Source organism: Mustela nigripes, chromosome 13 (assembly GCF_022355385.1).
Source record: "Mustela nigripes isolate SB6536 chromosome 13, MUSNIG.SB6536, whole genome shotgun sequence".
In the NCBI taxonomy this organism is placed as follows: domain Eukaryota; kingdom Metazoa; phylum Chordata; class Mammalia; order Carnivora; family Mustelidae; genus Mustela; species Mustela nigripes.
In genome coordinates, this window is record NC_081569.1 from 64,590,241 (window position 1) to 64,605,647 (window position 15,407).

A 15,407-nucleotide genomic window follows, 5' to 3' on the forward strand; every position below is an offset into this window, starting at 1 on the left:
GTAAAAATATTCCAATTAAGTAGTTCTTTCTATGCGGTATGATTTAGTAAAATATTCATTCCTAAATACATAAAAAGTATTTACAATTCTGGAGCTTCAGGGGGTAAGCTTTTATTACCTGGAAAATTCTCTTTCATTATGATGCTGAATAAATTGGATGTTACTGTACGAGGAAACAAATTTCACCTTTCATCTTCTTTTTAAATTTTAAGATAAAATCCAATATAAATATATAAATATACACGATGTTTCTGTGTTAGAATATTCAGTAGAAAGGGACAGTTTTAATAGGTTAAAGTTCTGATTATTTAAGTGTCGAGTAATCAAATGTAATGTTTAATCTCTACACACACACATAAAATTGAAAAACTGTGAATAGACAGATAGCCTCTTTCATTCAACAATTCTTTGTGTCTCTGCCACTAACCATAAATGCTGCAGATGCCATAGGGTGGCATGCTATCTAGCCCCTGTGCTCACAGATTCACTTGGTGGACAGCCATTACAATGGCCCCAGGAGGAGAGAAAATAATATAAAATTATAACTAACACAAAGAAGAGGAAATTGGGACACAAAGCAACCAGAAAGAACATTAAACTGGAGAAAATTAGCAACAGCTCCAGAGAGAAGATGGCATTTAAGAAGGATTTTGAAAGATAGAATCAACCTGTAAGGAGATAAGGTCGTAGGGTATTTTAGAGATCGTAACAGCACAAGCAGGTGGTAAAGAATGAGATGGGTTTGGGGAAAATGCTGAGTTATTTCAAATAGATATTAAATAGGGAAACTGGTAGATAAGGGTGAGTTAGATGGATGTAAGATTCTTAGGCTCTGAATGCCAGACTCAGACTTCTGTATACCTTTCGTGTAAAACATGCTTGTTTCGCTATGCAATCTGGCCTAGACCAGAGGCTAGAGAGTACAAATGACCTGGATCTCAGAGTCTTCAGCAAAATCCTTGGAGATCTGTCAGACCAGGTTTTCTTGAATTCTAGTCTTCTTAAATGCATATGAGCAAACTACTTTTTTCTTTGATGATTTACGTCCTATTCAATAGGTGCTCCAGGGACACTCTGTAACTGCTTATGAATGCAAGCATTTTTATAACAGATTTATTTATTTATTTTTCCAGTGATCCAAAATTAATTTTTTATGCACCACACCCAATGCTCCATGCAATATGTGCCCTCCACAATACCCACCACCAGGCTCCCCTAATGCCCCCCCGCAAAAAACCTCAGTTTGTTTCTCAGAGTCCACAGCCTCTCATGGTTTGTCTCCCCCTCCAGTTTCCCCCAACTCACTTCTCCTCTCCATCTCCCACTGTCCTCTGTGTTATTCCTTATGTCCCACAAGTAAGTGAAACCATATGATAATGGACTCTCTCTGCTTGACTTATTTCACTCAGCATAATTTCTTCCAGTTCCATCCATGTTGATACAAAAGTCAGGAATTCATCCTTTCTGAAGGAGGCATAATACTCCATTGAATATATGGGCCATATCTTCTTTATCCATTCATCTGTTGAAGGGCATCTTGGCTCTTTCCACAGTTCTGTGACTGTGGCTATTGGTGCTATGAACATTGGGATACAGATGACCTTCTTTTCACTACATCAGTATCTTTGGGGTAAATACCCAGTAGTGCAATTTCAGGGTCTTAGGGAAACTCTATTTTTAATTTCTTAAGGAATCTCCACACTGTTTTCCAAAGTGGCTGCACCAACTTGCATTCCCACCAACAGTGTAAGAGGGTTCCCCTTTCTCCACATCCTCTCCAACACTTGTGTTTATTGTCTTGTTGATTTTGGGCATTCTAACTGGTATAAGGTAGTATCTCAATGTGGTTTTGATTTGAATCTCCCTGATGGCTAATAATGAACATTTTTTTCATGCGTCTGTTAGCCATCTGTATGTCTTCTTTGGACAAGTGTCTGACCGTGTCTTCTGTCCATTTTTGGACTTGATTATCCATTTTTTGGGTGTTGAGTTTAAGGAGTTATTTATAGATCTTGATTTCAGCCCTTTGTCTGTATTGTCATTTGTGAATATCTTCTCCCATTCCATTCTGTGGGTTGCCTCTTGTTTTGTTGACTCTTTCCTTTTTTTGTACAGAAGTTTTGATCTTGATGAAGTCCCAAAAGTTCATTTTCACTTTTGTCTCCTTTGCCTTTGGAGACATGTCTTGAAAGAAGTTGCTGTGGCTGATGTCAGAGGTCACTACTTATGTTCTCCTCTAAGATTCTGATAGATTCCTGCCTCATGTTGAGATCTTTTATCCATTTTGAGTTTATCTTCATGTATGGTGTAAGAGAATGGTTGAGTTTCATTCTTCTACACAGAGCTGTCCAATTTTCCCAGACCATGTTTTGAAGAGACTGTCTTTTTTCCACTATATATGTCTTCCTGCTTTGTTGAATATTATTTGACCATAGAGTTTAGAGTCCTATCTGGGCTTTCTGCTCTGTTCCACTGGTCTGTGTGTCTGTTTTTGTGCCAGTACCATGCTGTCTTGGTGATCACAGAGATTGAAGCAGTGATCAAAAGTCTCCCAAAAAACAAGAGCCCAGGACCTGACAGATTGATTCCCTGGAGAATTCTACCAAAAATTCAAAGAAGAAATAATACCTATTCTCCTGAAGCTGTTTCAAAAAATAGAAACAGAAGGAAAACTTCCAGGCAAAGACTCCACCAAAAAGGAGAATTTCAGACCAGTATCCTAGATGAAGATGAATGCCAAGATTCTCAACAAGATCCTAGCTAATAGGATCCAACAGTACATTGAAAAGATTATCCAACATGTCCAGGTGGGATTTATCCCTGGGATGCAAGGGTGGTTCAACATTTGCAAATCAATCAATGTGACAGAATAAATCAAAAAGAGAAGAGAGAAGGATGCATGGTCCTCTCAATTGATGCAGAAAAAGCATTTGACAAGATATAGCATCTGTTCCTGATTAAAACTCTTCAAAGTATAGGGCTAGAGGGAACATACCTCAACTTCATAAAAGCTATCGATGAAAAACCCACAGCAAATATCATCCTCAATGGGGAAAAGCTGACAGCCTTCCCTTTGAGATCAGGAACACAACAAGGATGTCCACTCTCACCACTGTTGTTCAACATAGTACTAGAAGTCCTAGCAATAGCAATCAGAAAACAAAAAAAATAAAAGGTATTCAAATTGACAAAGAAGTCGAACTCTCTCTCGTTGCAGAAAACATGATACCTTACATGGAGAACCCCAAAGACTCCACCCCCAAACTACTAGAACTTGTACAGCAATTCAGTAATGTGGCAGGATATAAAATCAATGTACAGAAATCAGTTGCTTTCTTATACACTAACAATGAGAATATAGAAAGGAAAATTAGAGAATCAATTCCATTTACTATAGCACCAAGAACCCTTGGGAATAATCCTAACCAAAGAGGTAAAGGATCTATACTTGAGGAACTACAGAACACTCATGAAAGAAATTGAAAAAGACACAAAAAGATAGAAAAGCATTCCATGCTCATGGATTGGAAGAATAAACATTGTTAAAATGTCTATACTGCTTAGAGCAATCTATACTTTCAGTGCCATCAAGATCAAAATTCCACTGACATTTTTCAAAAAGCTGGTTTAACAAACAATCCTAAAATTTGTATGGAACTAGAAGAGATCCCACATTGCTAAGGAAATGTTGAAAAAGAAAAACAAAACTGGGGGCATCACATTGCCTGATTTTAAGCTTTACTACAAAGCTGTGATCACTCTAACAGATTTATTTAAATATAATTCACATACCATAAGATTTCCTCTTTTAAATTGTACAATGCAATGAGTTTTGGCACATTTACAGAGTTGTTGTGCTATCATTACCAATATCTAATTTTAGAACATTTTTATCACCCTAAAAAGAAACCCATACCTAGTAGCTATCAGTTCTCCATTCTTCCAACCCCCCAGTCTCAAGAAACCACTGATCTACATTCTGTCTCTGTAGCTTTATCTATTGTGGACATTTCATAAAAATAGAATTATAAAATATGTGGCTGTGTTGGTCAGGGTTCTCCAGAGAAATAGAACAGGTTGTATACACATTACACGTGTATATGTGTTTGTGTGTGTGTGTTATAGGAATTGACTTGTGGTTATGGAGGCTCAGAAATTCCACAATCTGCTAGCTACAACTGGAGAACAAGGAAAGCCAGTGGTAAAATTCAGTCCAAGTCCAAAGACCCAAGAATCAGGAGCACCTACATCCAGGAGCAAAGATGGATGTCCCCTCTCAGTAAGAGAGAATCTACCTTTCTTCATGTTTTTGTTCCATTTGAGTCTCTGGTGGTGAGGATGCTGGCTACCAAGGTTGGTGAGGGTGGATCTCTTCACTCAGTCTACTGAATCAAATGCTAACCTCTTCCAGAATGCTCTCTCAGACACACCCAGAAATAATATTTTACCAGCTATCTGGGCATCCTTTAGGTGAGTCAAGTTGACACATACAGTTAATAATCACAGCAGCCTTTTGAGTATACCTTCTTCCACTTTCAATGTTCATCCATGTTGTAGAAGTTATCAGTACTTCATTTTATTTTTATGGTTGAGTAATATTTCATTAACTGAGCATATTACAATTTGCTTATCTATTCATCAGTTAATAGATATTTGGGTTTTTTTTTCACCTTTTCTCTATTATGAATGATGCTGTTCAAAATATTCACAGACACATTTTCGTTTGTATGTTTCATTTCTCATGGGTATATATCTAGGAATGAAAGTGCTGTGTCATGGTAACTCTGTCTTTAACATTTTGAGGAACTTTCCACTGTTTTCCAAAGTGGCTGCACTATTATATAATCCCACCAAGAATGTGCAATATATGAGGGTTTAATTTTCTTCATATCATCAATACTTGCTATTGCTGGTGGTTTTTGTTTTAGTCTTCCCAGTATATGTAAAGTGCTATCTTGCCATAGTTTTCATTTACATTTCTCTAATGACTAATGACAGTATCTTTTCAAGTGGTTATTTTGCCATTTTATATATGCTTTCAAGAAATCTTTCCAAATCACTTGTTCATTTTTTAAAATTGGGTTGTCTTTTTTTATTTTTGAGTTGTATGATTTTTTGATTTCTTTGTATATTCTGCATCTAAGCTCCTTATCAGATATGTGACTTGTGGGTTATGTTCTCACTTTCTCTATGATGTCTTTTGAAGCACAAAAGTTTTACATTTTGATGATGTCTAATTTATCTATTTTTTTCTTGTCAATTGTGCTTTTGGTGTCATGTCTAAGAAACCGTTGCATAGCCTAAGGTAAAAAAGATTTATTCTCACATTTTCTTCTGAGAGTTTTATGGTTTTAGCTCTTATATTTAGACCTGTGATCTTTTTCATATAAATTTTGTATATTGGTATAAGATTGGGATCCAACTTCATTCCTTTGCATGTTGATATCTAGTTTTCCCAGCACCATTTTTGAATAGATTATCCTTTTTCCATTGAATTGTCTTGGGACCACAGACACAAATGTGTTTTAATGGTTACCATACATGTTTGAATACATACTTATCCTTTACTAAATTCTTTCTTCAGGTTTTAGATTAAATATACTATTGTTCAGAGAACCTCTGTGGCTCAGTTAGTTAAGCATCTGTCTTTGGCTCAGGTCATAATCACATTTCCTGGGATGAGGAAATGTCAGGCTCATCCTGAGGCAGCAGGGAGTCTGCTTTTCCCTCTCCCTCTGCCCCTACTCCTGCTCTCTCTCTCTAATAAATAAAATCTTTAAAAAAATTAAAAATATATATTATTTCCCAAGTGAATAATTATAGGAAATATAGAAGGATTAATTTCTTATTTATAAATTTGGTAGTCTTAGAAATTGACATAAAAATCCGGTCTTGTCATCAGATTATGAAAAGGGTCCCTATTCAAATTCCGAGACTAATCTCTATTTCTGAGTCTGCTTCTCAGAGAATTCACCTGAGACATCTCTAATCAGGGGACAAGGCCTCTTAGTAGAGAGGTCTATTCATGATAGAGTACAGTTAGGAGCTCATGATCACTGTGGACAGATTTTTGGAACCAGAAAAGACCCCAAATAGCCAGAGGAATGTTGAAAAACAAAAACAAAAACAAAAACAAAAACCCAAAGCTGACGGCTCCACAATTCCAGATGTTAAGCTCTATTACAAGGCTGTAATCATCAAGACAGTACAGTACTGGCACAAAAACAGACACATAGACCAATGGAGCATAATAGAGAGCACAGAAATGGATCCTCAACTGTATGGTCAACTAATCTTTGACAAAGCAGGAAGAATGTCCAATGGAAAAAAAAAGACAGTCTCAAAAAAAAAAAGTCTCTTCAACAAAAGGCATTGGGAAAATTGGACAGACACATGTAGAAGAATGAAACTGCACCATTTCATTATACCATACAAAAAATAGACTCAAAATGGATGAAAGACCTCAATGTGAGATCCATCAAAGTCCTTGAAAAAAACCCAGGCAGCAATGTCTTCTACATCAGCCACAGCAGATTCTTCCCAGAAACATTGCCAAAGGCAAGGGAAGCAAGGGCAAAATGAAGTATTGGGACTTCATCAAGATAAAAAAGCTTTTGCACAGTAAAGGAAACAGTCAACAAGACCAAAAGAAAAGTGACAGAATGGGAGAAGATATTTGCAAGTGACAATATCAGAGAAAGGGCTAGTATCCAAAATGTATAAAGAAGTTATCAAACTCAACATCCAAAGAACAAATAATCCAATCAAGAAATGGGCAGAGGACATGAACAGACATTTCTGCAAGAAGGCATCCAAGTGGCAAACAGACACATGAAAAAGTGCTCAACATTACTCAGTACCAGGGAAATACAAATCAAAACCACAGGGAGATACCACCTCACACCAGTCAGAATGGCTAAAACTAACCAGTCAGGAAACAACAGATGTTGGTGAGGATGTGGAGAAAGGGGAACTCTCCTACAGTGTTGGTGGGAATGCAAGCTGGTGAAGCCGCTCTGGAAAACAGCATGGAGGTTCCTCAAAAATTTGAAAATAGAGCTACCCTACGACCCAGCAATTGCACTACTGGGTATTTACCCTAAAGATACAAATGTAGTGATCCAAAGGGGCACATGCACTTGAATGTTCATAGCAGCAATGTCCACAATAGCCAAACTATGGAGAGAGCATAGATGTCCATCAACAGATGAATGGATAAAGAAGATGTGATAGACACACACACAAATATGTATATATATATGATACACATATAATGGAATATAATATATATATATATGTATATATATATATATAGAATACTATGTAGCCATTAAAAGAAACAAAATCTTGCCATTTGCAACAACGTGGCTGGAACTTGAGGGTATTATGCTAAGTGAAATAAGTCAATCAAAGAAAGACAATTATCATATGATCTCACTGATATGAGGAATTCGAGAAACAATACAGAGGATCATAGTGGAAGAGAGGGAAAATGAAATGAGATGAAACCAGAGAAGCCAACAAACCATAAGAAACTCTTAATCTTGGGAAACAAACTGAGGATTGCTGGAGGGGAGGGGAGTGGGAGAGACAGGTGGCTGGGTGATGGACACTGGGGATGGTATGTGCTATGGTGGGTGCTGTGTGAATGAATCACAGATATGTACCCCTGAAACAAATAATACACTACATGTTTAAAAAAAAAAGACAGAGAAGAAGAAGACTGACTAGCTAAGCTTGCCCAATTTCTCTTTCCAGACTCACCAAATGAGAGTGGAGTGAATGAAGGGATATAAGGAGACCAGGGTTTAGCACTAACTCAGAGTCATCTATATGAAAAGAAACATAAAGAGGGAGAGAATAAGCATCTTCCCCCAAACCATGTACCAAATATCTCTGGCAAAGTACCCTGCTCTGGTGCAGGTCTTAATTCTTTTCTGCTTCCCTCCCCATTCCACTTTCCCAAGTTATTCAGTGAGAAGAATCTGATTCTCACCTTGTTTACTTATAGCTTTAAGATGAGGGTTTACCACATACAGACTGTAATTGCTTCTTGATTGTAAGGACTTTCCTATGAACAGTCAGTCATCCCAGGTGATGAATTTTTCATTTCCTTTCACCCAAAGACCAATTGACTCATAAATCTTGCTCAAAGCAAAGGATAGCTTTGTTGGGAAACTTTTTTCTTTTCTTTTCCTTTTTTTTTTAACCACTATAGGCAAAAATGCCATTATTTCTGTCTTTGGTCTAAATATACTCTAAATTTTGGATAGAAATTTATGGCAATTCTATTTTGGGTCAAGAATTCATTTCTGGTCCCTACGAAATGACATTTTTGGCTCTACTTTATATGGAACCAAAGGGAATTGTTCATTAACATTTGCAAGCTGTTTCTTTGTATTCATGGTCTGATGAAAATGACTTGGGAGACAGAAAATGTGAATTGAATTTCCATTTATGTCATTGACTCCTTGTGTGACCTTGGACAGAACTCTTTATATCCCTGAGCCCATTTTCTCCATCTGTAAAATGGGGATAACAACAATAGTGTATATTTGCTTTATTGCTTAATTTCCCATACATAATTTTAAAAAGTCTTTCTTCTTAATGAGGAGGATACAATTAAATGGCTCATACAAATAGAAGTTGGGAAAGAAAACTTTCATCTAAATGCAAGTTTAATGGCATGACTCATGTTAAGGAACTTAGACATTTCTAAAAATTTGGTATGAAGTATAACACATCATATTTTTTCATTTTTAGAATAATGATGCATCCATGTTAGAAACTGTTGACTTTAGCATGTAATAACCATGATTAAATTATGTTTTTAGAAACATGGTTTTCTCATAAAGCCGATGTGTCCTTTTTCCAAAATTTCAATGTGACTAGTTTTCTAATAATTTCTAGGCTACAGCAGAGTTTTGTTACATGTGATTTTGTGTCTCCGAGGATAGCATAATGTCTAAGCCCACATAAAAACAAGTTAGTTATTACACAGTTCTACAGTATTAAAAGCCCAGATAAAACAGATACTTTCAGAGGCAGTTTCAGAAACTCTAAATATTTTTTTTTAATGCACATGGTATATTATCTAAATGGAATTTAAATAAAAGCTTAAACATATATTTTTAATGCAAACAAAACTCATGCCATGTTTTCTTTAGTGAACTCATCAGCTCCACTACTTAAAAAATTCCAAGTTCACGCAGCTTTAAAGAAACCCATCTGTCATGAGAACAGGGCACATTCTGCTCTTAGATCACAAAAGGAAAATAGCATTTCAGATTGCTGCAGGGTCCCTGGGAGCAGGAGGGTCTCTTTAGAGGCAGCATGTAGCTCTACTTCTGAGCAAATTTTCATTATAAAATGCCCAATGTATAAAAGATAAGCTTTTGGTTATTTCCTACATCATACTATAGCATTTACCTATTGAATCGAAAGAGGCTTATTTCAGCTCCACTTTTTATTTTGTGATATTCAGGGATTGAGTGTATGACTGAGATCCATCGTTCTGAGTACTACTTCAGCCATGTTATTAGGTAGATGTTTAGGTTAAGCTTAGTTTTGCTGCAATCACGATAGCAGACTACTTCAGGGAACTCATTCCTCTCACAAGGGGGCCCACAGAGTAGGTGACATTCAGGTGAAGAGCAAGTCACCTCTTCAGTAGTTGTCATCAGAGATAAAGAGAGATTCATGGGTGCCCTCTCTTGGACATTCTTATTTTTCTGGCTGGGGAGATGATCTGGGAATTTGAATGGGAAAGGAAAAAAAATTAAAAAAAAAAAACACCAAAAACAACTTTGCAGGTGATTCTAAAGTCCAACCATGTATGAGAATCACTGTCTTCCAGTTTCCTGAAGGTGTCCATGAATTCAGGATAAATGCTACTTGTGTGATTGTCACCCCATAGTTTTGCATCCCTGGTCCACACTTCTTGTGGGTTTATTTCATCCTCATGCTCCTTGGAGGCAGCTGGTCGCTGGCCCTTTGACTTCTATTTCATATGTGCTATAAACATCATTTATTTTCCCAGTTGGTTCCTTCACCAGGAATAATTTGAGAATCAGGCCTGTATCTAAGTGCTTAGGCCATTTATTAATTTATTCTTTCAACATCTGTTGAGTACGTGGTGTGGGCCCAGCAAGCACATTGACTTCGCATGTGAGAGTGCGAAGGAGAGGGATCTCCACCCACAGCAAGTTTCTCAGAGACGGGAAGCATCATATGGAGACACTCAGGTGGGTGAGGGGAAAAGGTCAAAGACAGAACAAAACTGCAGGATATTAAAAAAAGATGAATTTTTCGGTCTCTTTATCCCCTTGACCTATCATACACTTTGTACCTTTCTAGACTGTGCCAATTTAGTAGCTATGTTGTGTTTCTTATTTTTTTAAAAAAAATACCATTACCCTGATTATTGAGGATAACTTCAAATTCCTCATTCAAAGCTCTTAGGAAGTATTAATATCAAAAAGAGATTTGAAAGGCAACCCTTGAAAATCCTAGCAGATTGAATCGCTCTGATTCCATCGTTAGGCTCTGCCACATCCTGTGTATAATAATAATATAGGACATTAACTGGAGATTATTTTCAATCTGGGTCATCCTTTTATGTCTTCAAAATGGCACACTCATATAATAATCTTATTCCATAATATTGTTTCTGCCATAATATGCCACTCTTCCTATTAACCGTGTCACTGACTGTAATAGCCGTGCCAGTGATGGAGATCCCAGTGAAATGGGAATTGGCTGACTTCTGCGGGATTCTTGTTAGGTTAAATTAGCTAATACATCGACAAGCCCCTCATAATCCAGACTCCTTGGCAGCTTTCTGAACATCGGTCTTGAAACTGTAAGTGTTCCTGTCAGTAGAGGGCTCTGAGGAAGGTCTTAGAGTCTTGCCTTCTAATAGCTGTGCCCTTGCTGAACTGAATGGCATTCCCATTATTCTAGGGATAATGAGAGAGATGTGTTTATCATGGCAATTTATTGGAAACAAAAAGCCGCACATTAGCAAACTAAAATTATAATTAAAGGAAAAAGAGAAGAAAGCTTCTGTATAAATAGTGCCCAGATTTCAAGGGACCAATCCTTAGAGGACAGAGACATCAGGATTCAAATTTGATGAGTAATTTTCCTAGGCCACGCAGCACCAAATCTATCATCTGACACCGTTCTTTCTTTGATTTCCACTTAGGTTTAATGGTTGAATAATCATGGCTCATAAGTTTATCTTTAATAACAGTCACAGCAGACAGTTTATTAGCAGATTCTGCGGGCTGCAGGGTTGTCATTTGCTGTTATAGTGATTGTCTGTTTTAAATATCACAGCTGTTGGTGTTTTTATTTATTTATTCATGATTTGATTCCTGCCTCTCCCACATCTCTGATGCTCAAAGGCAGGCTCTTTTCCTTTCCTCTTTGAATTGTGAAAGGCTGCTGTGACAGTCCCGAGCCCAGGCCGTGGAGTGTCACACAGGGTCCTATGGTGCCGAACAAAAAGCCGCGTCTTCCTGAATCTGGCAGAACTCTTTATGAGAGCCGAGCCTTCTTGTGCCGAGCTTTCTCTGTCCGCGATGGGTGGGCATGAATGCCATCCTCGCAGGGGCGCTGGGCCAGTGAAGACCCTTCTTCATGTGTTTCTTGGCCAGAAGAGTGGAACCACAGGAGAAATGCAAATGCCCAGGCCTCGACTTTCCCATGTGATAGCACCGTGAATAAACATAGGAAGCACTGTGAGCAGCGGTTTCTGAATTCAGCGGAAGAGAAAGCTCGGTCATAACACATAGCATCTTTCATTGAGTTGTTGGGGGTGGGGGGTGGGGACAGGCTTGTATTGAACAGATGACATTATTTCATTTGTCTGCAGAAAGGCCCTGTGAGGAGGAGTTTATATAGAGGGATACCATTTTGTTGAGAGAAAAACTGGGGCCTTACATTCTCAGCATGACCGAGAATCAGGCACGGAATGAGAGAGGGAGGCTGCTTCGGCTGCTGGTGGCTGATGTGGGGAAACTGAACATACCCCAAATGCCAAGATCCTCCCCCTCCCTCCTGAGGAAATACGCTTCCTGTATCTCCCAAGGAAATAAAAATGTCCCCACCTGACAGCTAACAGGTGGACCAAGGGCCATTCTGCACCATAGGTCGGTAGCGGGCATCTCCACAACAGAGAGCCCATGACATGTATGCAGCTCATCTCAGTGACTTTTCTGTGAGCTAGCTTGGATCCCTGGGAGGCCACTGAAGGCAGAGAGAAGAAAGATATGGGGAGATGTCTCACGCCTTTTGGATCTTTGGAGGGACATGTTCTGTCCCCCACATATCTACCAGTTTTCTAGTCAAGTTCAGAAAAAGGGAGACTCAGAAGATCTCTGTGCCCCCTATTGCCTTGCGGAAGGGATTGTCACAGTCTGCAAAGAGGCAATCATCCTGCCCTTTACTACCAGCAGATTTATTTTTTTTATTTTTTTATTTTTTTGGCTTCCCCTGCCTTTCAGTAAGTGCTTTTGTAAAGTAACAGTAAAACAGTAAAAGCTAACGTGCAATAATATTTCAGAAGTTAATGGTGGGTGCTGAGGATTATGGAGCACTTTAATTTTTACTGTTGCTTTGCTAATATCTTTATCAAAATAATGAGCACCAGAAAATGGTATTGATTGGTAAGCAGAATCAGATCCAGGACTAGCACTATGAGCCTTGCCACATGCCTAGCTCCAGGCGTACTCCCCAACGTTGGGCTGCAATCAGATGACGACATCCTTTTCAACAAATTAGATGCCTCTCACCGCAACCATGAAAGGTAATTTCAATATCATCATCATCATTCCTCACTTTTGTGCAGCTCAGTGGTTCTCAAGCTCTGTCCCTAAGAAGCCCTCAGAGTCTGTAAGCCGGGTGCCAATATTCTAAGCCTAAAGACCAATAATTAGTCATTGTCAAAATAGCAGAAATGTAATAGATATAGTATTAATAGAGCAGATATGTTTTTTTTAAGCTTCTTTGTCCATAAACATTTATTAAGGCTTTGGCACCTGATAACATTTGCCTACAAATGAATATTGGCCAGTATTTATCTATTTAAACTATTTGTCGAATCCCTCATAAAATCCTATTGATTCTACTTTGATGTAGCCAGCATTCAACTAATTTTCATCACATTCACAGTTACTGCTTTGGTCAGAGCCACCAAAAATTATGGCACTCACCTCCCAAGAGGTCTGTTTGCTTCTGCCGTTGCTACTACATAGTCTGTTATCCACACTGCGGCCAGAGTGAGCCTTTGAAAATGTCAGTTACATGATGTGACTCTTGCTAAAAACTCAGCAAGGTTTCCCCATTTGACTAGAGTAAAGCACAAATCTTTATAAGGTCCTATAACCTATGTGGCCTGGCCCTCCCTGATTTTGCCCACCCCCTTCTTCTCTTTCACACTGTTCCGTGCACTCAGGCCGGCTGGCTGTTTTTTGAACATGCCAGTGAAAGCTGAACCTTAGAACCACTGCCTGATTTTTCTGCCTGGGATGCTTTGTTGCCAGATATCTGCTTGGCTACAACCATTACTTCTTTCAAGTTTTTGCTCAAATCTCATTTTTCAGTGCAGCCTGCAGCCACCCCACTTAATCCTGCGCTGTTTCCCCTTCCAACTCCCATCCCCTCTTACCCTAACTCTCCTTTCTCCCCACCACAGCTATTACCTCCCAGCATCTGACCTATGAGAATCACCACACCAGTACCAGGAGAACAGAACTCTTGGTCTTTAACTGTATTTCACAACTTTTAATAAGTGCTCCAGAAACGTGTGTTGAATAAATGAAAGCCTATTATGTGCCAAACCCTATGATACACAAGAATTAACAATGTTGGCTTATAGTTTAGTGTGGAAGACATACAATTAACAAGCAGATACAGGAAAAAGAAAGAACAAAATGCCAAATGAATAATAATGGAAGAAATCATTAAGGCACGATTAAGCTGAGTCTAATAGTTTGTGTTTGTGCATGTCTGGGTGTGTTATGTGTACTTACACTTGTGATCTCATACTGCATTACAGTGTCATATTTTCTGCCATTAGAATGGTTCCTCTGATGCAATTCAGCATATTAGCATTCATTGTGTTCTCCAAGGAGCACTATGACTTTCAGGTGTTGCACACCTGAGGAAATTTAAGAACTGCTGTTTGTGTGGTGATTTTCAAAGGATGTTCACATGTATTTTTCTCATCTAATTCTCAGAACGACCTTCAAAATGCAGGCCTTATGCATTTTCTTCTTTGATATGTTTTCCCTGTTTTGACTTTCAAGTGTGAAGCAATGATGTTGTTAGGTAATTTTGTAAACGAAGATGCCTATAGATTCTACAAGGTTCCTATATGTTGTTGTTAGCGCCAAGGCTGCTATCCTGTGTTCATTTCTTTCTTTCAATTTCAGCCCACTAGTATGAGTCTTTTTCTCAAAACAAGTTTAAATTCTGCAATAATTGCTAGGAGTGGAAAAAGTGCATCTTAACATAAACTTTTGTTTTCTTACTGTGCCGTCAGCTGGACATTGGATCTTCTTGTCTTTCAATTCTGTAGACATTTATCCTGTAATTGCATAAAAGACATGCTTTAAGTTGTTGTAGGAAATACAAAGGTGGATAAAGACAATATCCTTGTTTCAAGAGCTTGTCATTGAGGATGGGGTGTCAGTTGTGTCAGCACCGGGGGAGACACTGTGTGTACAAGGTTCCTTTGTATGGGTGTGTAAATTTTAAATAAATTTTCCATCTTAGGGTAGATTTTAGATTTACAAAGAAGTCATGAAAATAATCTAGAGACTTCTGATCTATCCCAGTTATCTCTATTATTAGTATCTTACATTAGGGTACCTATTATATAGCTAATGAACCAACATTGATACATTATCATTATCATTAAACTTCATAGTATATTCAGTTCTTAGTTTTTACTTATTTACTTGCTTACTATCCATTCTCTGTTCTAGTGGTTTTTTTGAATTTTTTTTAAAGATTTTATTTATTTTATTTGACAGAGAGAGAGATCACAAGTAGACAGAGAGGCAGGCAGAGATAGAGGGGGAAGCAGGCTCCCTGCTGAGCAGAGGGCCCGATGTGGGGCTCGATCCCAGGACACTGAGATCATGACCTGAGCCGAAGGCAGCGGCTTAATCCACTGAGCCACCCAGGCACCCCTTGTTCTAGTGTTCTAGATCCCATAGAGAATACATTTAGCCACCATGTTTCCATAGGCTCCCCCTGGTTGTGACAGTTTCTCAGACTTTTCTTATTTTTGACTTTGACAGTTTTGAGGAGTACTAGTCAGGTATTTTGAAGAATGTCCCTCAACTGGGATTTGTTCTCTGTATTTATAAGTCTGATTCTACTTTTTGTGTATTTAT